This window comes from Anopheles merus, unplaced genomic scaffold (assembly GCF_017562075.2).
Source record: "Anopheles merus strain MAF unplaced genomic scaffold, AmerM5.1 LNR4000989, whole genome shotgun sequence".
Lineage (NCBI taxonomy): Eukaryota > Metazoa > Arthropoda > Insecta > Diptera > Culicidae > Anopheles > Anopheles merus.
In genome coordinates, this window is record NW_024428569.1 from 832 (window position 1) to 22,272 (window position 21,441).

A 21,441-nucleotide genomic window follows, 5' to 3' on the forward strand; every position below is an offset into this window, starting at 1 on the left:
TTGTGCGATGTTTTGTGTACGAAATGCATCCCGAAAGCGTCCTATTCTATGATTTAGTTTTAAGTACTGAGAATCACATTGAAGTACGCATCTTTTAGGGTACTTAAAAAATCACCATAAAAATATACATCACACTGTAAAAGTCAGCTGAGAGACAATGCACTTAAAACATCTCCTCCACCTATACCGGATTTTATTAAACTGCATATCGTGTATGAGTATCTGGCTAAAGCAAAAGCGACACAACACCGTAACTAATTAATAACAATTTAAAGACGATTTGTTTCCATTAAATTAACACACTAAAATAAAATAAATAGACAACGATAACAAAACGAACAAGCTATGTGGAGGCATACATAATTTCCTTCACCTTCGCACACAAACCATCCTGACTGTCCTCTGGCTGCTCGTTGATGCTGCAAGTAGTAAACAATAAGGGCATTAGTATGCGATGTCGCGCTCTTACTGTACTTAAAACCAATCCACACTTACTAACTCTCGATCAGTACCAGCTTGTTGAAGTAATACTCGCGCGACATCTCCACGTTCTGCATTTGCATCGCTAGTTCGTTAATCTCCGCACTGAGCGCACTGATCCGATCGTTCGTTTTCTCTCCGCCGGCAGCTTGTGCTGTGCAGATAGCATGCATGATTTGTTATCGATACAAACACTCCTCTAATCCTCAGAAAGCACACATCCAACACTCGCACTTACCTCCCGCAGCATCACCAACTCCACCGCCAGCGGCACCCTTTTGCTCCTCTGCGTGCTTTCGTCCCGCCGACCCGTTCGTGTCACCCGCCCGCTTTACCGGCCGACCAGACGAAACCGGCCGAGCCGAACCGGTGTTGAGCCGTTGGGTCGGCCTGAGCGTGCTCGGCGTACCGTACCCCATCGGGGCATTGTTTCTCGCCAGCTGCGGATCGTACTCCTTCCCATCGTAGTTGGCGTCGTAAAACTTCTTGAACCACTGCAGAAACTCAAAGTTATCCTGAAACCGGCCCTTGGCCAACCGATCGATCGGTACGGCTTTGTTCACCTTCATCTGGTTCAGCGCGTTCTGGAACATGCGCAGATTGTTCAGGAAGTCGTGCTCCACGTTCGTGCAGAACTTGACGCGCCTCAGCGCCAGACAGCCCGAAACAGGACGTCCATCAGCTGACAGTAGGCGGCGCCGGTGCACAGCTCCTCCACCTTCTTAAACTCGGACAGCAGCGTCCGGTTCACCCAGGCCAGCAGCTCGATTCGCGACAAGTTCTCCGTCGTCTGGCCGGTAAAGTGTACGTTGACGGCCATTGCTAATCACACAAAAACGGGAGGACACAAACTAACAACGGCGATGCGCGAGGATTCACGATTCTGTTCTGCAGTGAAACGAGCAAAGCTTGCTGAGGTGTTTTGTGCAGGTCAATGAGACAATGGTGTACTGTATCGTTTGATCGTGGTTAGGTTCAAAGTAGGCAGGTGTATCTCTCTCGTTATCTCTCTATCCTGCTCTCGAAACTAGTGCAAATCCTGCTGAGAGACTTTTCGACAAGCGGGGTTTTTTGGTTCAAGTGAGGTTGAACATTTTCATTGAAGCTCGGTCAGAAATACACGAAAGAAAGAAATTAATATGATTGTTTTATAATGATGGCATTTTAACAAGCAGTTTTATTTATCAAAAAATCTTTTATTAGTGTTTGAAATTGAAATAAAATTAAAATAATAAAATAACGTGTAGTTTCCCTCCTTGCTTCGCGTACAGCGACCTCTAGTGGTCAATAGCCAAACTGTGTCGGTTGCGTACGAGAAGTTGCGTGAAAGCTGGTGCAGCATGCGCTCTCACGTTTTTCGGTGCGTAGCTGCTGAGAGAATTTAGTTCTGCTGCACAATGAGCAAAAAAAACTGGTAATGAATAGAATGTTTGAAAAATGTCGAATCTAACAAACCGCAGTAAGAATCAGAAGATATATTTTGGCGTCAATGTATCAAGAAAACAAGTTAATTGCTAACAATTAACCCTTGAAGGTAGACTAACAAACTGCTACGAAGCCGGACGTGGTTCTATTCATAGAAGAGATTGTGTTGCTGTGAGTAAAACTAAGCCTAAGATGTTGTTAACTGTTGTTGAACCTAAGAGTAAGATGAAATATTCATAAAAAATCTTCCTTTCATCTTTTTGGTAGTGAGAAAATAAGTAAAAAAAATATTTAATGGCTTGAAAAGTTGAGGAAGAAATAGTCACCCATCACAATGCACAATCAATTTAGCAAAGGTTAGTTCACACCAACAAGTGTAGAGATAATGTGGAAGTACTTTTTTCTAACTAAAACTTCAAGCAGCCAAACATCGGACCGAAAGAGCGCCACAAATGTGACGCACGCCTGTTGCCTGGTGTCGCCTAAAGTTGATCACACACTGTTTTCTCAGCGGAGAGACTCACCTCGCGTAGGGTCTCGCGCTAAGCCTTTCTCACGCTGCTCTTCAGTTTTTCTCAACAGCGTGAACCGTGCGGACGCAAAGCTAATTCGCTCCCCCCGAAGAAAGCCGCTCAAACATTTCTTGGGAAAATTGTAACTGGTGACTTCCCTTTCTCTCCCCGCGTGTGTGTGTGTGTGTGTTTGTGGTGTGTGTGTGTGTTTGTGTGTGCTGTGCTCTGCTAGCCAGCACAGTGTGTGGTACAAGGGAAAATTCGTTCAGTGCGTAAGGCGTGAAAAATCATTCCATTGCCGTTGGGCTTACCGCGCTCCCAGCGCTCTCGTGTGTCTGTGCTCCGTGACATCATCATCATCACCGTCATCGCCATCATCACCAGCAGCAGCATCATCTGGGCGCGTTTGCATCCATCGGCGGTGGTGTAAAAGAGTAGTAGGCCGTGCCGAAGTGACCGGGTTGATCAAATCGTGCAGAAGCGTTACCGTGAAGAATTTAGTGAAAAGTTTGTATTTTAGAAAAACTGTTTTCAACCACCACACACTACTCACGGGTGAACAAGTGAGGAAGCTGCCGCAGACAAGCGAATCATCTGGTAAGTGCCGTTTTCCTAGCATGCCCGCTTTCATCATCAAATTTTCCCTTACACGCGGTAGATATTTTTACCAATCAAGATGTGTTTAAGTCTTTTCCCCTTCTTCTACGAAACACTCAATGACGAAGAGGAAAGGTTTTTGCATACAAAGAAGGAAAGAAATGCCAGACAGTCAGCATTCCTTCCACCCGGGCTCTCCAAACACAGTCCGGCAGCCATGTTCGATTTTTCCTCCCAGCCCACTTGGATGCTGTGCACGGGTTGGAGCAGGCCCACAAACGCGCCTACTGCGGTCTACTTCTTCTCGCCACCTTTTCATCGGCTTTTAGGCGTATAAGGCGCCCAGACCTCGTCCTCACGATGAGTATCGATTTTTCCTGCTCGCCAGGAAAAAACAAGCCCTGCGAGTGCGTGGCTGCTGGAAACTAATTTCACTCTGACAAATGCGAATAGAAATGTCAACTCGCTCGGGGTTGGGTGAGTGTGTTGACGTCGTTTGATAACTTCCAGCAGTTTTGCCCATTTCATGCCTGACCGCATCTAATTACACTGCAAGTCAGGCCCGTTTGGATGTTTCTCGAACCATTCTACCGGGGGCCCCCTCCCCCCACCACCAACCCGGCTAGTAAATGGCCATGTTGGGCTAGCGCGCGCGCCAACGCAGACACTATCGCGGTTTCTTCCGCAAAACCTTGCGTGTGCTGCCAAATATGGTGATGCGGTTGCTCTTGAAACTGTCGCCGTCCCTTCAGCGCCTGGCAGCGCCGCCCTGCTGTTGACCATCGCTTCACAGCTCCATTCCTGGGCCCGGGATGGTGTAGCACCTTTTAATGCAAAGTCAGTAGATCGGAAACAGTGGATGACTTGTGCGGGGATGATGCTGACTCGTGCGTTTCGTCACGAGCCAGGGCGTCATGTTTGGAGTGATCGAGCCAGAGATTTGCTTATTTTGCAGTTGTGTATTTTATTTACATATATGCTTTCCTTCAAAGCACGGGACGATCGGCGTCTTGGTAAGAGCTCACCGGAGCTTGTTTACCTTGTGGGGGGGGGGGAAGATCACGGAACGATCGAAACGTGTCCGTGTGGGAGAAGTTTCTAGTATGGATGGCAAGACGCTGACTGCATTCTGGAAATGTTTGGAGAGTTTTCGACAGCCATAAAAATGCAAAAAAAAACACCGACTTGAAATGAATTGAATTGATGAATTGAAGGAATTTCTTTGGATTGGAGCTCCTTTAGTCATTACGGCATATGCATCCAAATATGTAATGTATATCTGTCACATTATCAGCGTATTAAACACACATCCTTTAGGTGATATCTGTGATGAATGTTACGTTATTTAAATTTACCCATATTAAGTATTTTGCCACGTTTCTGGATTTTTTTGCAAATGCACGATACGTTTTAAGGTCATAATTGAATCGCCATAAACCGAACACCCACGAGAGCCGACGACTAGGACGTCTAACCCACCTTCACACTGGGCGGTTCAATTCGATCGATCGATAAGTCTAGACTCCAGGCACCGATAACACCCAAAAGATATCAACCGACCTGCAGTTTGTCAGTTTGAGTTCCATTTCTGGTAGTACTATTTCTTTTGCTTCTCAGTCTCTATTTAACGAAAAAAAAACGTCCACAAATGCGTCGTGATGAATCAAACGCAACTCATGGGAACAGATGCGTTACCCTCCCGTACCCGTGACCCAGATGGCCTTGGCCTGTTTTGCAATTAAAGCAGCTTTCGGGCAGGGAGCAGAGAAGATCCTGCATCCGCCTTCCGGTTTACCTCGCGAAGATACACCAAGATCGTGACCACATACTACCGCTTACAACCAGTTTGCCGATCGAGCGATTGTCGTGTTGCAGCGGATGTGGTGGGCACACTGATGCTGGTGGTGTTTTGGGGGCTTATTTTTTTATTGCTCTTTCATTCCTGCTGGCCACATAAGCGCGAACACCCCATGACGTAAGCGCAACCTTCGAGCTCAATCAGCGAACGTTTGCGCCAGAATACCGGTTTATGCTTCAATGCGCGGTGTAGTAAGCCATGAACTGACGAGCCAACGGCCCACTTCTTTTGTTGATGAATTTGGCAAAAGTACGGTAAAAATGGGTGCGAGATTTTGTTGCATTCGTTCGGGTGGTTTACTTTCATATTTTGAGTAGTTGATTTCTTTAATGTTTGGGACCTGAACTGATACCGAAACATTCCTTTCCTAATACGTTTTATCTTTTTTTTTTTTGGCTTAAACACTTTTACCAAATATCCAATTTTTGAAAGATTATTCTTTTTATTGCTTTTATACATTTAAAAATCTTTCTTTCTCTGACTTCATTTAACATTTCTTCAAGACTTTCATTTAACATTTTGGCAGCATACAATACATTAACCATTCTACATCACAACTCCCTCCCTCATCTAATTCAGACCGATTGCAGTTGTATTAGTGAAGCTGTAATAGACTTCCGAGAGCGAGAAGGAGAGAAGAAAGAGAGTAAGAGCACGAAAATCAGCTGAAAGCGCATCATCAGATGTGGTGGCGAGTATTGTACGGTCCAAAACAGTTACCTGCTCCAACATTAGATCAGTCGGCGGAAGCTGTGAACATCGTTCGACAGACAAAACATACCGCAACCGGTGAGCGGATGGGAAAGTGCAACAAAAGGGGGTGGAAAGGTATGGAGAGTAGAGGGTAGAAGGGTGGCTCTCGCCCTTTTTGTGTACGATTGGAGTATTGGAGAGTGCGATTCCCTCTTGTTTGGGATTGTTTTTTGAAACCACTACCATCATTAACGCTCTCCGCAAAGCAACACACACAAGCGATACAATGGACAATTAGAAGGAGAAGAGAGAGATGGAAAGGAAAGAAGAGAGAGAGAGAGAATGTGTGTAGGCATTAGAAAATTGTTTGAAGAGACAGAAGAGCGCTCCATAAAAATCGCATGGAGCAGATGGGAATGTATTTCGCTCTAACAATCTCACGGGTGCTCCATCAAACTGTTGGAGTGCTCTCTTTCTCTCACTCTCTAATCTCAAGAAACCATACGAGATGTATGGGATAGTGGGGCAACGGGTGATACTTTTTTAGATGGCTCATACATTTGTTGAACGATGCACTTTGTAGTACTAAAATATATTTCTTTATATTAAATTTATGTGGGTCAGCTACAAAATAATGTTTATAAAATATAAATAATTGCTTTGGTTCACAAGGCAAAGTTGTTCGTTCGGTTGTGGTGTTGTTTATTTTAATAGAATTTTATAATTTAATTTAATTTTAATAGAATTTCCTTTCATTTTTCAATCTTCTTTCAACATAACAACTAACAACTATGAACTGGATCAATCTCGCACAAAAAATAAATTGTAAGCAAATACACTCAAAAAAATGGCAAGAAAAGAGAGTCTTCTTTGTGCCCCACGCTCCCTTAATACACCACGTCAAACCGCGTTGAATGCCGCGCACTAGTTTTTTCGCTCAAATCGTGTTGAACGTCCCAGACGGAAAGGTTTGTACTTCGTCGCGAGCACACGAGCTCCGTGTATTAGAAAGCGCCATAGTGGAATTTTAGTGTGCTACACCTTTGTGCTACAGATGCTTGTAGCCTTTTTTTCTGTGAAGCCTTGTGAGCCATGGACCGCAAGAGTGTGTTGTGAACAGTGAAGTGATTGTTACTTTATCGTAATTTTGTTTGAACAGGAAGATAAGCGGATTTTAAAAGCAAAATGAAACGACAAATGCAAATGCACCGCAAAACCACTCAATTACCTCGTGACGGTGTGTGTGTGTGGTGTGTGTGTGTGTGTGGTGTGTGTGTGTGTGTGTGTGTGTGTGTGTGTGTGTGTGTCTGTGTGTGTGTGTGTGTGTGTGTGTGTGTGTGTGTGTACGCAGCACGCTAATGTGTTGGAGTGTTGAACCAGTGGGTGTTAGTGATGCGGCACGCCGTACTGCTTTCGCTGGTGTTGTGTTGCCACAACAACCAACAACCAGGCAGGAGGCGCTGGAAAAGTCGCTCAAGACGTTTTTTTAAGTTGGTGGAAAAATCGGTTCCCTCAAAAGTCGTCCTACATTTCGGTGTCCCACCCTGAGGGATAGAGGGAAAACAACGTTTCGAAGTTGGAATTTTTATGTGTTTGAATGTTGTGCTCCCCTTTTTGCGCTCGGTAGTGTTGTCTCTAACGAAATGTTTGGTGTGGTTGTTTGTGTGTGTTAGTGCGCAAGGTTTCACAGAAGGGACGCCCAATAGCGCCCGGTTGCCGTCGGAATGATCTGGGTTGTTGTTATTTCGTACCGGGGGAACATGGTCCCTTTTGCGGTCTTTCACGCCCCGGGGTATCGGGTTTCAATCACCAAGCCGCGGGGCGACCAGGCAACGACCAGGGAACGAATCCTCGTGACTCATACAACCGGAGTGGGTCTTGTTGGGTTTGTTGGATCAAATAAATATGAACGACTGTTGGCTCCGTTGCCCCTTACTTTGTGTGCGGTGACTCACGTACCTTCAGACGGTTGGACGGGAATTATCCAACCGTAAGGAACGTGCCGGACCGAGTCGTCGTCATTACGTCTGCGACACACGCGAGAAGTCATGCAATATTGGGGTGGCTCCCAATAGCTATAAATCTTTCTCTTCCACGCCAGACGAATCGCTAGATTGTTGATTTGGGAGTGTGTTAATGTGGCGGATTGCGTTTTGCGAATATTGTCCCCATTCCCCATCCGTATGGTTTGGTTTTCTAGGCTCCACGTCAACTGCTGCAAACTTTGTGCGGAAAGGTGACAGACGTAGCAATGCGAAAAAAAACAACCAAAATAAACAGGCAAACAACCAACCGGCACCACCGTCCGTTATCTCGTCTGAAATTCCATGCCACCGCTATCATGCCGTGCTCTGTGCCGTGGTCGTTGGGGAAGTGCGCGAGCGCGTTATATTTATCGAGCCTCTCCTTCCAATGCCCTTGTGCATCACCAATGAGAGTGGTATAAAAATAAAAAAAAAAACTTCATATGCAGTTTCTTGAACAACCGTTCTCCCATTGCCCGCGTATCAGCTTTTTCCCCTGGACTAGGGCAGAGAAAAATAGGCTTTTCCGACTGCCGTGCCTTTTTACCGTTGCGGGGTGAGTTGGGAACGCGTGGCGTGCAATAGTAGTAGCGGCAGCGGAGAAACTGTGCCTTCGCCCCACCGGTATTGAGTACGGTAAAGATTATAATAGACCGCACAGTCGAATGTAATTAAGATCTTGGGAGGGTGGAAAATAACAACAACAAAAGGTAAACACAACTACCGCCAGCTGTGTAGCTTCTTCTTTCATTCCACTGATATGCTCCAACGCCAGATCGGTTTACGATTAATGAACACACACACAACACAGACAGTGGTACGGAAGGTAGGAAAGGTTGTAAAAGGAAAATTTACTACACACGCTTTCACTTTTCACCGACCTTATCTTTGGATGATTTGATTGTGATTTGCAAGGCATCATCAAGCGAACCTTTTCTCCTATTGTTTATTTATTACCGTGAAAAGAGATTAATTGCTAACAGTGTGTCATTCAACTCGTAGCAGTGAAGAAGATGTAGGCTCCGTAAGAAGAAGTTCTCACTGAATGCTACAACCAACCAATCAGACACGTATGCAGATTGCTGAATGCTTCTTGAGATATGTCTGAAGTAGGAGCTGGGAGTGTGCTGAATGTTGGTCAAGTGGAAAATGTCTTCTCCTCTGCGGGTTGTGCTTTAGATACTATCGACCACTGAAGTGGAATGAACCAACATGTAGCGCAACCTTAGGCGCTGTAACACCTCCTCAAGTACTCGTCGTGGCATGTCTTCATCGTCTTTCGCCTTCTCGATCAAGTGCTATTCACAGTGCACTTAATGCATCGTCTAATAAACCGCCGTTTCGGCATCGGCATCAAATCCGGAAGCTGTGCAGCCAGCTGGAACACGCGCCAGCCTTACAAGGTAGCGTTCAGGTCAGGTGCTGCAGTCGGAAACGACAAGCGTAAACACACAAGACGACAGGTTGGTTTCCATGCCGGTCATGCCCGAACGCACAAGACGTTACGGATCGCTGGCCAAAGACAAGTAGTAGCAGTCGATAGATCAGATTTGATCGGGGCGGATCTGAATGGCAAACGCTACACAACCGGGGACCGTTGAGTGTCAATCAATAGGCAATGGCTTCCGGAAAAATAGATCCTCTGATAGCTATTGGTTGGAAATGGTATCATGACTTTTCTATGCTACACATCACACTCCATGCAGACAGCAACCTCAATTGTTCTGGATTGATTTTATTTGGGAATTGGGATTGGGTTGAAGTTCGACTCGAAATGGTGTGACCTCCCCCCTCTGTGGAAGCTTCAAGTGTTGAACTTCTGTTCTGTGCCCGAATTGTGACCTCCTTTTTTTCTTGTTCCTGACGCAATCCGGAACTAGACTAGCAGCACGAATTCTGACGAGTTGCTAGTTCTAGCCAACCAAAAACTCAGTTCTAGACACTCAGCTCCAAATGCCACAATGATGCAGTAGGTTTATTCATCCACGCAAGCAAGTAGCGCAACAAAACAGTTCCCCCCTTACCAACAGACCCCAGCGCATTTATGTCATCATTTGCTTGGTAGTCGGCAAGTCGGCGACTTATTTGGACGTGATTTTATTTCCAGCTGCGGTGCGAAACTAATTAACATATCCATCACCATCGATCCGTGCTCATCGTGGGGAGGTTGTGAAGTAACGTTTCTTACCGCACGTTACGTGTATTCCTTCAAAAAATCCGCCAGCAAGTCTATCGATCGCAGTGCCGGGGGAGCTACTGCAAAGAACCTTTATTGGTGTGGGGCCAAATAAACAAAAAAACATCATCGTAGGATCGATTAATGAAAGTAGTAAAAATGTCCTTCGCACAGGGTAAGAAAAGGATTTCACTTCAGGTCACCCACCCCTAAAGGTGGTGTTGAGGAAAAAAGCAACGATAGGGGAAATATAGCATGACTCCTTCAACTTGACTCGTTGGGGAGTGCTCGACTGCTAAGACGGGGCTTCTAGATTCCTCCTTCAACTTGATTTGGTTGTTTGTTCGGTTGGTTTCCTATAGAAATATGAATTTGTATTTTCTAGCATTTAAGCCCTCTTGGAGTATCGTTTTTTCATTGATTTCCACCAAATGTTTAATGCATTTTAGTTTTCATTTTAGAGAAACACAATTTCTACTATACCACCCGGACCAGATGAAAGTTGAATTAATTTCCTTTCTCTACTTGCCCCTACCTTTTTTGCGGTGATCCCTCGATGTCCCTCGGCCATCGAACGAGTTCAAGTTCGCGTTTTCCCGATTTGTGCATTTCGTGCTCGTTCGTGTGGAAATTATTGCATCATGTCGGCTGCGGCCGGCTACAGGCATCGATGACCGCAGGTGCTACGCTATAACAAACTTTCCCTTTTACTTTGCGCCGTTTTCAATGTTCCACCGCGCGAACGCAAGCTCGAATCGAATGGTGTGTAATTGAAAATGCATTGAATTTTAAAGCAGAATGAGGGAAAAGAAATGGAGTCTCACGAACAGCACGATGGATGAGTTTATCAGATAAAAGTGAAGAGTGGTGGAAGAAATGGATGAATGCTTAATCGATCCTGTCATTAGCCAACTTCAATAGAGCTTTAATGCGATCGAGTCAACACAATTATTCGGGAAAATTATGCTTGTTTTTTTGGGATTGGGATTTGTGATTGATCCATTGTGCTGGCCTTATTAGTGGGGTGATTTTGTAATACATTCCCCCCGTTGATCCACCGGACCAAACTGGATTAACCAAACTCTGGAGAGCGTTCCGAAAAAGAAAGCAAAAAAAAAGCTCTCACTGCCTTCCCTTCACTCATAATATCACTCGTATCACGTTTGAATTGATGGCTTAAATATTCATGAATGTCACCCTTTGCTGGGAAAGGTGGACGACGCGTTATGTGTGTGGTGGGCATGGGAAAACCGGGTCAATGGACGGGTGTGCGATGTTGTGGCTCTCTTTCTTCCGCAAATGATGAAAAGCCAACGGACCGAAAGCCACAAACACACGCTCCCGTGGTGGGTCCGATGCCGGTGGTGCCTACCTGTCGTAAAGTCAGCGAAATGTAACGTAGCCAAGGTTGTGGGGGGGTTTTGTTGCTGGACAAACGGCAAAGAAGGGCTGTGGCACCGGAGCAAGGGAAGAAAGTGGAAAGGAAAACTCATTTTTCTAAGCTTTATAACATTTATGGTGTGTTTTTTTTTTCTGCTCCATTTTCATTTCCATTTGCCTTTGCCTTACCCTGCACAGAGCACAGAGCTGATGTGGTTGTAGTAGAGAGAAGAGTTGATTTTCTCATTTCCCGATGTGTTTTTTTTCTTTTCCTTTTCTTTGCATTTCAGTTTCAATTTGTCGTCGTTAAGTGGGGAAAGAATTTATTCTCCTCCCAGCACGAAGTATTAGGACGGAGGTTCGCCCGGAAGCTACAGGCGCTCAACGACATCGCAAACGAACGGAGTGCAATCATTTGTGATATTAATATTTACCTATTTATTACTACTGCAAAGCTCTACTGGTCTGACTGGCCTCTAGTGAGCCGCGACGGTGTTCGATTGTTGGCAGTGTGTTGTGTAGTTAGCGTGAAGTGATATTGTAACGAAATCGGTGACTAATTGTGTAACAAAACAAAACAAAAACAACCATTCCAAAATCATGGAGTTCCGCTTCAACATGCATCCCCTGTTCCGGGCACGGATTGTTCGGATAAATAACTCGCTGCTGCCGACCGGCTTCGTTGCACAGTCCCGCCGCGTTGCACTGTAAGTAGTCATTTTTTGAAATATCCCAATTTTTATTACATTTTTTTGCGGTGATTGCCTTTCTCACGGTTTAGTTTCACGTCACAAACAACGAAATCGGCAAAAATTAGTTTCAATGCTTACTACCAAATTTAGCGCCCCGCGTCGTGGGCAGCAAGTCATTAGTCTTTTATATTCTCGGAACGGAAAGTTAAGCCCATTCAATTTTATTACACAATTTTATTCCACTTCCTTCTTTGCTGTTGACAATTGTGTCGATAGCTGCTGTGTTTCCCTTGCTTTTGCTGTGTCCACCTTTCGTGTGAGAATAATGGCAAAAATTATAAGCTATTAGCGAAATTTGTCCGCTTTCTGTTCCGCTGTTTTCGCGTGACAAAAATGTGGTAAAATTTATTGCTGTATTGTTACGATCGTTTGCTCTTTTTTTCTCAGTTTTTGTGTGTGTTTTTATGTTCCTGTGTTTCTATTCTTTTGGCTAAACCCAGGCCCAGGAAAATTGCAAAAGTGAAGTTATTTTTAATAGCATTTGGTGTTGGGCTTAAGACAGTTTAGATGGCTTATAGAAATCATGTTATGCTACAGTGAGATTCCCGATCAAGACCAGCTGAAGCCAGTTTAGTATCCAAAAAAATATAAAAATATTAAAAATACGTTTGCGTAGTTAACTGATCTCAATTTGATCTCAATTTTGAAGGAGATCTTCCATTTTTTAAAGGACAAACTCTTGGGGGCGCCCCTTGTGGCAAAATGTGCAAATTATAATGGTGGAAAGCAATAAATAACCACATAAATGAAGATAGCCACTTAAAAATATTCAGCTTGAACCACTACCAACCAAAAACTGCCATTAAATTGAATCAAATAAAGCCCAAATCAGTATTCGGGTCATTTTAAGTTTCTCATTTTCTTAGGTACACTCTCAATCCTATTCTCGCTAGCCTCAACTACCCCCAAAATGTCCTAGTGATTATCATTTTTATTGCCATAATTATTGCACATTAAATCTTGTTTGGTCCCCCAAAAACACACACATGAAACAACCATCGTCCCGAGTCCAAACAAGGCACCATTACTCAGAGCACAACTCCTTTCGCACAACGCTGCCCTGTGCACAGAGTTTAAACACGTGTTTGTGACCATTTTTGCCCACTTCCAAAATTAGCGAACCCATTAATCACCCGGGTGGAGCATCTAGGTGTGTCTGGGAAGGGGTTTCCTTGCTTTTTTTTTTGGATTTTGTTGGCTCTGTGTAGCATCACGTCAACACCTTGTTTTGTTCGTGCGGAAGCTCAACACCTCGGGCACCCCGCGGTACTGTTTTGGTAGTGTTGATGAGCATTAGCATGCGACGGGTGTTTCCGACACAAGCAGCAGCAGCAGCAGCAGCAGCAGCAGTCCATCATGTATTAGATCACGATCAGTATTTTTCGTTGTTGTTTCGATTGAAAACTGTGCCGGGTGTGTCGGTGCAAGGTGGCAAATGATTTATGGCCGGAAGGAAAGGTGTTGTTTTTTTCCCTTGCCCACGATCCTGTCCAAAACAAGCGAAAGGCGATCAAAATTCGATTAACACTCTCTTCCGTCCGCTGGTGTGTAATTATGCTATGCAAACTGTGCTCTTTTTGTTGCTGATTTATAGACAAAATAATTCCCTTTTTGCCCTTTACATTCTCTTTTTATGTGTTTTTTTGTTTTTTTTTTGCAGCGATGCCACGGCACAGATTTCGGAGATCATTAACACGATCGGCTCGATGTCGGCACAGGCACAGGGCTTTCCGTTCCGGTAACGACCGCCCAAAAGCTGCGCAACTCGGACCATCACATCTATCTGATGTTTGAATCGAACGACAGAAAGTAAGTTGCTCCCGGATAGCTTTCAATCATTTTCCCTTCCCAAAGATTACCTATAAACCATTTCACTTCATGATCCTTTTTTTCTTCTTTTAGTGGTTTCGTCGTCGGCATACTGAAGGTGGGCCGCAAATCGCTGTACGTGTTTGATCCGTCCGGCGAGACGGTCAACGTGACGGCACCGTGTGTGCTCGACTTTTACGTGCACGAGTCCCGCCAGCGCGGCGGTCTTGGGCGCGAACTGTTCGAGCATATGCTGCGGGAGGAAAACATACAGCCGGACGAGCTGGCGATCGATCGGCCGTCCGAGAAGTTGCTCGGTTTCCTGCAGAAGCATTACGGTAAGGGCGCGCTGTAGGGTGTAACCGACGCCACGGATAAGGTCGACGTGCGTGATTTGTTCGCGGGCGAAGTGGCCACCGCGATGGTCCTTTGGTTCCGCACGCTTCTCCGATAACTGAGGGAGTGGAGTGGTGTTGTAGGTTGTGCTATAGGCAGGCTTTGGAGGAGCACACCACCACTGATGGATGGTGTTTAAATCACGCGATTTCGCTGCACTGCGCTACCGGCGGCACGCGAAAGGAGCGTGCAGCGTGCGATTGGAATGGAATAAGTGCTTGCGGTGATAGCTCACGTCCTTACGTGAGGGTTAGGGATAGAGTAAAAAAGATGTAGAAAGGAATATATCGTTTAAAAATATCCAGAATTTATAACTATCCATTAGCCATACATTTACAAGGAAACAAGTCTCAGAAATTCAAAGAAAACTTCAAGAATTCATATAGACATTCAGATTTTTATGATCATAGCATGCTTCTTTTACTGAACGACTACTACTCTGCTCTATTCCCACACAGGACTGTCCAAGAAGATTCCACAGATGAACAACTTTGTCGTGTATGAAGTTTCTTTGCCAGCAAGGCCCAAAACTCGACCGACATCGATGGTCGTCGCATGCACATCACTGCTAGGTAAGTTTTGAAGAGCTGAAGCACTCTGCCTAAACCACCGTCTAACAAATCCTGATGGATAACTCATAGGCTTCATGAGAAGAGTTAGACACTAAACGGACGGGCGCAATGGGTGTGGTAGCGGGCACTACCTTTAACATCCGACTAGCAAAACCTGTTTGCAATACTAATGCTAATCCACTTCTCAATATTCATCTTTTTCTCTTGACACTTCTGTAACCTCCTGTAACCCAATCCTTTCTTATCCTTACAAACACATCCTCAACACACACACACACACACACACACACACACACACACACACACACAAACATCTGCCAAAATGCACCACCGGCTGTCACAGTCCTAACACGAACCTGTTCGGGCCAACGTTTACCACGACGGAGGAGAGGCGTCGTTCCACCTCGCAGACCCGAACGAACGGTCGCGCCGATGCCGATCATTGCCCAACCGCCGGTCGGTCGTATGCGGCCAAGCGGCCAACCTGCAGCATGGCACAGGTAAATCACTTTTCCAGCGCGGTTGGTAAAATGAGCTTTCCCGAGGAAAACACGGCGAACGGGACACAGTTTCCGTTTTTGTAAGGATGTATCTGTCGCGTGTACCGTTCCGGAAAATTGCATTTTTAACCCCTTTGTGATGCTTCGCTTGTGCTAATTATTTCTATTTCAAGCAGCTTTTCTGTGTGTGTGTGTGTGTTTGTGTGTGTGTGTGTTTGTGTTGTGGTGTGTGTGTGTGTGTGTGTGTGTGTGTGTTGTGTGTGTGTGTGTGTGTGTGTTGTGTGTGTGTGTGTGTGTGTGTGTGTGTGTGTGTGTTGTGTGTGTGTGTGTGTGGTATGAGTGACATGAATCGGGACATTAAAAATGCAAGAAATTAGATTTTATCACCTGTCAGGGGGAGAAAAACGACAAAGGAATGTAACATTCCGGCTGCTTATATGTTGCGTGCCTTTCGAATCAACGTGAAACTCTGAAGTTTTAGTTTTATTTCTTTACTTTTGCTTTAAAGCAGGGTGAAATTCTTGGAAGGAATGGAACAATATCTTTCTCCCTCATAGTTGGAAATTACTGTCATAGCGTTTGGGGTGAAATTGTTGCATGTTTAATGTAACTGTTTGCAATCACGCCAACAAACTGTGTGGTATGTGGGGCTAGAAATTCTGTATTGTTTCTTCGCCGGCCAGCAAAGCACCTTATGGAACTGTCGTGAAAGTGATGAAGAACAATTTAGGCAAATAGTTTATGGACAATTTCCGAGTGTGCACAGTTTTGTTTAGTTCAGGTGCTGGGGCTCTGTCCCAGTTCTTTGTTTGGTTTGCTTCCAAGTAACTAAGGAATTTGAGGGAAATTCTTGAGAAATTAACATTACGAGGTCCTATTTTGGTGTTACTGCAAACTTGGACCTCGCAACAAAAGTAAGTATCGTACAATTCGAATTGTTTCAGTTGGTATGGATTGGTTATTGAGCTTACTTAAAGTCCCTAAAGTTTGCATGAACACCAAACAAACCTTAGCAGTGCTGAGAAGATATCTTATACCAATTGCTCTAAGATCTTTTATCAAGATCGTTGTCTGGCAGATCTACATTTCTTTAAATGCAAGTCTGCAGTTCTATGTTATGATGTGTAGTTTACTGCTATATCTGCAATATCTTCAAGATCTGGTATAAAAATTAACAAAATCATGTTATTCTACGTTCAAAGAATGTCAGATCTTAATTGTTGGTCTCTTAGATACTCCCCAATTGACATTTTCGAGCACGTATAACCGGAATTTGAATTCCCTTAAACTGGAGCCTTAAACTTCCTTGAAACTGCACCAGTTTCAGGAAATTTAGAAAAAAATCCTGTAAAATCAACTGTTATGCGACTTTTTTTTTGCTTTCTTCCAAATTCGATCGGAAATTATGTTTCCTATCGTTATTGTGGGTCATGTTGCCATTTTATACTTCAATAGTATCGAATTTTTTATAAAACAACGTCACACAAAATTCGATTTTGTTTTTCATGAAAAATCAAAGCTACGAATTTAAATGAGCTCGACGGCATAGTCCATCGATAGAAGAGAGTCTAATTTACGAACACGCCAAATCTTAGCGCTTTCAACACACTTGATCACACACAAATCCACAATTTCAGGCGTATCGAATACTAATCGAGCAGATATGGAAAAACATTATCGAGCAAATGTCACTTGGGTCGTTATCTACCCGTTTAGGTAGTTTCCTCATGTTTCTCCCTTGAAGGTTTGCCTTACAAAGGCATCACTGTGTTGTAAAATTGCATATCAATACTGATAAATCATCACTTTGTAATGATCTGATTGCTTCATCGTTTATGCAAACACCAACACCAACCACGCCTGCTGCTGTCACGGCAATCGATTACACATGCCTCCGGCCTCTTCCGGCAGGACGTCCGCCTAGTTGCATTTCAATTAAACGCCCACTAATCCCCGGCCGGCAGTGTTTCGCATGCATCCGATAGTCTAACTACTGCCCAGCGTCAGCGTACCAATGGCCATGTTGGTGGTAATAAATCTTTGCGCTCCTTTTTCCCTTTGCTTTCCTTTCCAAAACAACCTTCCAAGGACGCGTTCGCTTTAAAGTACTCGTTATCGTGCGGCGGGCGCACGGTTTGCGGAACTGCTCGTGCTAACTTAGGTGTGAACTGTGGCCGCAAGACTGCATCGACTTTGCGATAGGATCAGATCGGATACATGCAAAGCAAGCAAACATGGCACATACACAGACACACACACACACTGCTTGCAATTTACTTGTGCAAAGTGTGATGGTTCAAAGGAAAAGAAAATTACCACTTTTTGCTTGGATCGTTAAGGGAACTCCTCGTACGTTATGCGAAGGTTCTTGATTTGCCCGATTGATTGCTCAGTTTTTGTGGAGCAGGGCAGGCTATCCTCCTGATCCCTGGCCTTTTGCGCGGAATTGCTTCAGGTCAGGAAACATTTCTTTGATTTGCGATGGCAACCAGTTATGTCCTTGATTGCGCGGTTGCACATTTTCTTGATCGTTTGTTGTGGTCCAATTTTGAAGAAACTGCTGCACCCTTGGCTGGAGCTCTCCCGTACAACTACCCACAATCATGCAATCTATCCGCCGTTGGTCAGTTTTTCACGCAAATGATCATTTTTTAAGTAGTGTGGCCTCATTGCTTGGCTCGGTTTTAAAATACACTGCGAACGCTTGCACGCAAACGCCAAACTGGACGCTTGATGGTTGTTTCTGAAGGAACCTAGTTTTTCCCACACGCAACCAGGGAGGAGCAGCAGTGCAGTGCGATGGTGTGCAGCTTGTGTTTTTAAAGCCATTTAACTTTAAACAGCATGTCACAAATGTGGACCACGAGACACACGATTCTCACTTTCAGCGGGAACATTGGTAATGAGGTCACGCGAACGGTGTGTTTCTACTATGCCTTGTGCCCGCCGCCGTGTTAGCTGCATTTTCATTGTCAATTTCGGAACGTTTGAATATTCGTTATGAATTAATTAGCCGCAGGTGGAGAAGGCTTCTAAGCTTCTCATTTTTTTCGGTTTATGCTTGTTGCTAACTGCTTTTTTATCAAAACTAAACCAAACAAGAGGTGCAAAATGTCGTAACGCAATTATAGTGCCATGCAGATTGCAGCATTTTAGGCGGTTTGTCACGCATACTGGATACAGCATTTAAATCCGCCCCAAGGTATGCAATTGCATCAACATTTCGTCTTAATTTAGCACTGCAAAGTTTCCCCAATTGAAAAAATTTTTTTTTTTGTGTTCTGAATACAATAAATTTAACATTTTTCTATTTATATTCGCAATAAATTATAATTAATATCCTCTTTTTTTCAGATAATTCACAACAGCCCCACAACAGTTTCAACGGAACCGAACAGGTAATATTCAATTTTTGGGCAACTTTACAACAAACGAGCACAGTTTACCCCCTGCTACCTAAAAAACACACCATTTACGGTAGCTTATTTAGCAAACATAAGATCATCAGCTTACATGCACGCTTTTGTCTTTCGTTTCAAACAGTTGTTCCCTTCTCTGTTCATTATTTACCCCATTTGTTTGGTTTTGTTTGTTTTATACATGTTTTTTTTATTTACTTTTTATTTCTTTCCAGCAATTTTACCTAAAAAAAACACTCACCCAAAGGCCGGAGGTCACTGATTGGCTTGTAATGTATGTCTTTGGTTTGCCCCTACCCACCCCGATGATGGTTCGTGTATTTAAAATTCGTCTAGGTCTTTGCGAAATCTAGCCACACTGCGATACCTGCGTACTCTAATATCGTGTTAAGCACCAGTAGCAATTAATGTACCGTGTCTAAATTAAATCTTCCCCGGTCGAAGCAGGATTTACTTTAAGTTGTACGGCCCTTTGCCCCTAATATTAAGCTCACTGTATTCGTTCGTCGTCTTCGGATCTGCTTTGCAGAAAGTTTATAAAATCGTTGAAAGTAATTTATTAAACTCCCAAGTGCAATTCCTGTTCAGGCAGGGTTCGGTTTCCGTTCAAGTGTTGTGTTTGTGTACGCGTAAAAATTGTTGTGCCGAGCTGTGGCCAACAGCACCCCACGGCAGAGCAACACAGAATAAAATCGCACATTGTTCGCTTGTTACGCAAAGTGTGTTTTCTTTTCTCTTCCCTTCCTATTGTGTGTGTTTTTGTATGTCGTTTGTTTAATTAAAGGTTTCGTTTTTGCTCGTTTAAGGATGTGTTTTGTATCACCATTTGAAGTGTGTTGCTCATCAACCGCAGGCAGCTCTTCCTTTTCCGCTTAGAGTAGTGCAAAAGTAGTGACTTTGTAGCTGGGTAGCGTGGTTTGGTAGCGCACTATGACTGGAATTGGTTTTTTTCGCTTTCTCTCTCTCTCTCTCTCTCTCTCTCTCTCTTCTCTCTCTGTCCTTTCTTTCCTGTGGCAAATGTTTCCTTTTCCCACCTCCCCGTTTTCTAGCACCGCTAACGCTAACGCTAATGCTGCTAATGGACACGCTGCCGGTAACGGTAGCAATGGGCATGAGGCCGAGGACGATGCCGCTCATCAGCACCGGTACGAGACGGACTCGATCGAGGGCGGCGGCGGCGACGGTGGCGTCGGCGAGGAGCAGGAGCTCGATCAACGGTTGGCCGACGAGATGGAGCGCTGCGTCGAGCTCGGTGCCGGTGGTGATGAGCCGGACGCCTCGCGCTACACGCCGCACCACGGGCTGGAGGTCAAGTTTGCCGACCAGCCGGAAACGCTACCGTACGACGATATGCCCGAGCCCGGTCCCGACCCGGATCCGTACGATTTCCATCCGCACCATCTCGAGCTGCACGACGACACGGAGGGTGGTGGTGGTGGTGGCTCGCACCGGGACAGTCCTTATCGCCTCAATCTGTCAGCCAGCAGGCGTCGCCGGTGCATCCGGCCGGCAGCGACTACGGCGTGCTGGGCAGCAGGAAGCCGGCCCGCTACACCAAGCAGAACACCGGGCTGAAGAACATCTCGTTCGTCGGCGTCGGGGCGGCGGTCATGCCGAGCGGCAAGATGGAGTTCGACCAGGAGGAGAACGAGGGCTTCGGCTCGGTCAAGATCAACCGGCCGATCGGGAAGTCGGGCACGCGGGGCAGCCTGCACGATGACAACGAGTCGGTGCACTCGAACGGCAGCCAGCCGTGGGGGCCACTTTGATCTCAAGTTTTACCACAACAAGCTGTGGTAAAGTAATGGTTATCGATGGGGATGGCGAAGAATGTGTGGCGTGGTTTGCAGTGAAGTAGCCTGCTCACAGTAGATCCTAAAGAGAGAGCGAGAGAGTGAAAGTAAAGAAGTAGTTAGAAGAGTGGTTGGTAAAAGCACAACTAAGATCGAAACGATTGTAATGGTTAGCAGATGATCTCCTCTGCTGCTTAGCTGCTTTCCCCCCCGAATTGTTTTGCGCTTCGTGTAGGGGGTGGGGGTGGGGGGAAAGCATCCCACGTGTTACCGAGATTGTTTGTTTCGTTAAGTTGTTGGCTTTTTTTGGGTGTAGAGTGTGTTGTTTTTGTTTGTTTTCTGCGTACCGGAAGTTAGACGACGACTTCGTGTGGTGTGTTACTTTAAAGCTGTTTTGTTTTGTGTCATGCGCCTTTCGTTGCAGCAATGTGCAGCAAGACTTCTGAAGGATTACATTATTCATTGAGCGGAGTTGTGAGAGTGGGTTGTGTGACACACGCGCTAGAACCTGAAAACAACCGTACACATCTATTTGTTAGATTTAAGGGAGTGCAGTGCAGTATATAAGGCTCACCTGCAATGGTGGTTTATCATCGTCAACCGATCTTTAGCGAATACTACTACTACTACTACACCTACTGTCTAGTGTAATAATGCGTCTATAAAGTGAGATAATACACAGTAGCAAACCCTCCGTCTTACATTCCGCGTCCGTAAGATTCTACATTCCAGTAGTGGCAGTATAATGCAGTAACAGTGTTAGAGCGAGGGTCTCGCGTAGGAAAATCAAACAATAAGAAAAAAACAACCGTGTAATTCGCTAATTCCAACGCCCAGCCCCTGTCGCTTCATCGTCCCCCTTCCTGAACAATTCTCTCTATTCTACTATACAAAAAAAACAAAATGTATGTCGACGTATAATAACCGTTTGAAAAGAAAAAAAAAACAAAAACAAAAAAACAAAACAAAACAGAAAGAACACTTCCTGGTGGCGGCATGGTGTTTGTTTTTTCTCATTTTCATCATAATGAATTAACAGAAAACTGTCTTCTTTT

General features: G+C 44.9%; 2 pseudogenes; one reads left to right on the forward strand and one right to left on the reverse strand.

The window, feature by feature from the left end:
- Window positions 1–263: 263 nt before the first annotated feature.
- On the reverse strand, window positions 264–1,432 carry LOC121603270 (annotated as a pseudogene).
- A 4,082-nt stretch (window positions 1,433–5,514) lies between these two features.
- On the forward strand, window positions 5,515–20,393 carry LOC121603271 (annotated as a pseudogene).
- Window positions 20,394–21,441: the final 1,048 nt, after the last annotated feature.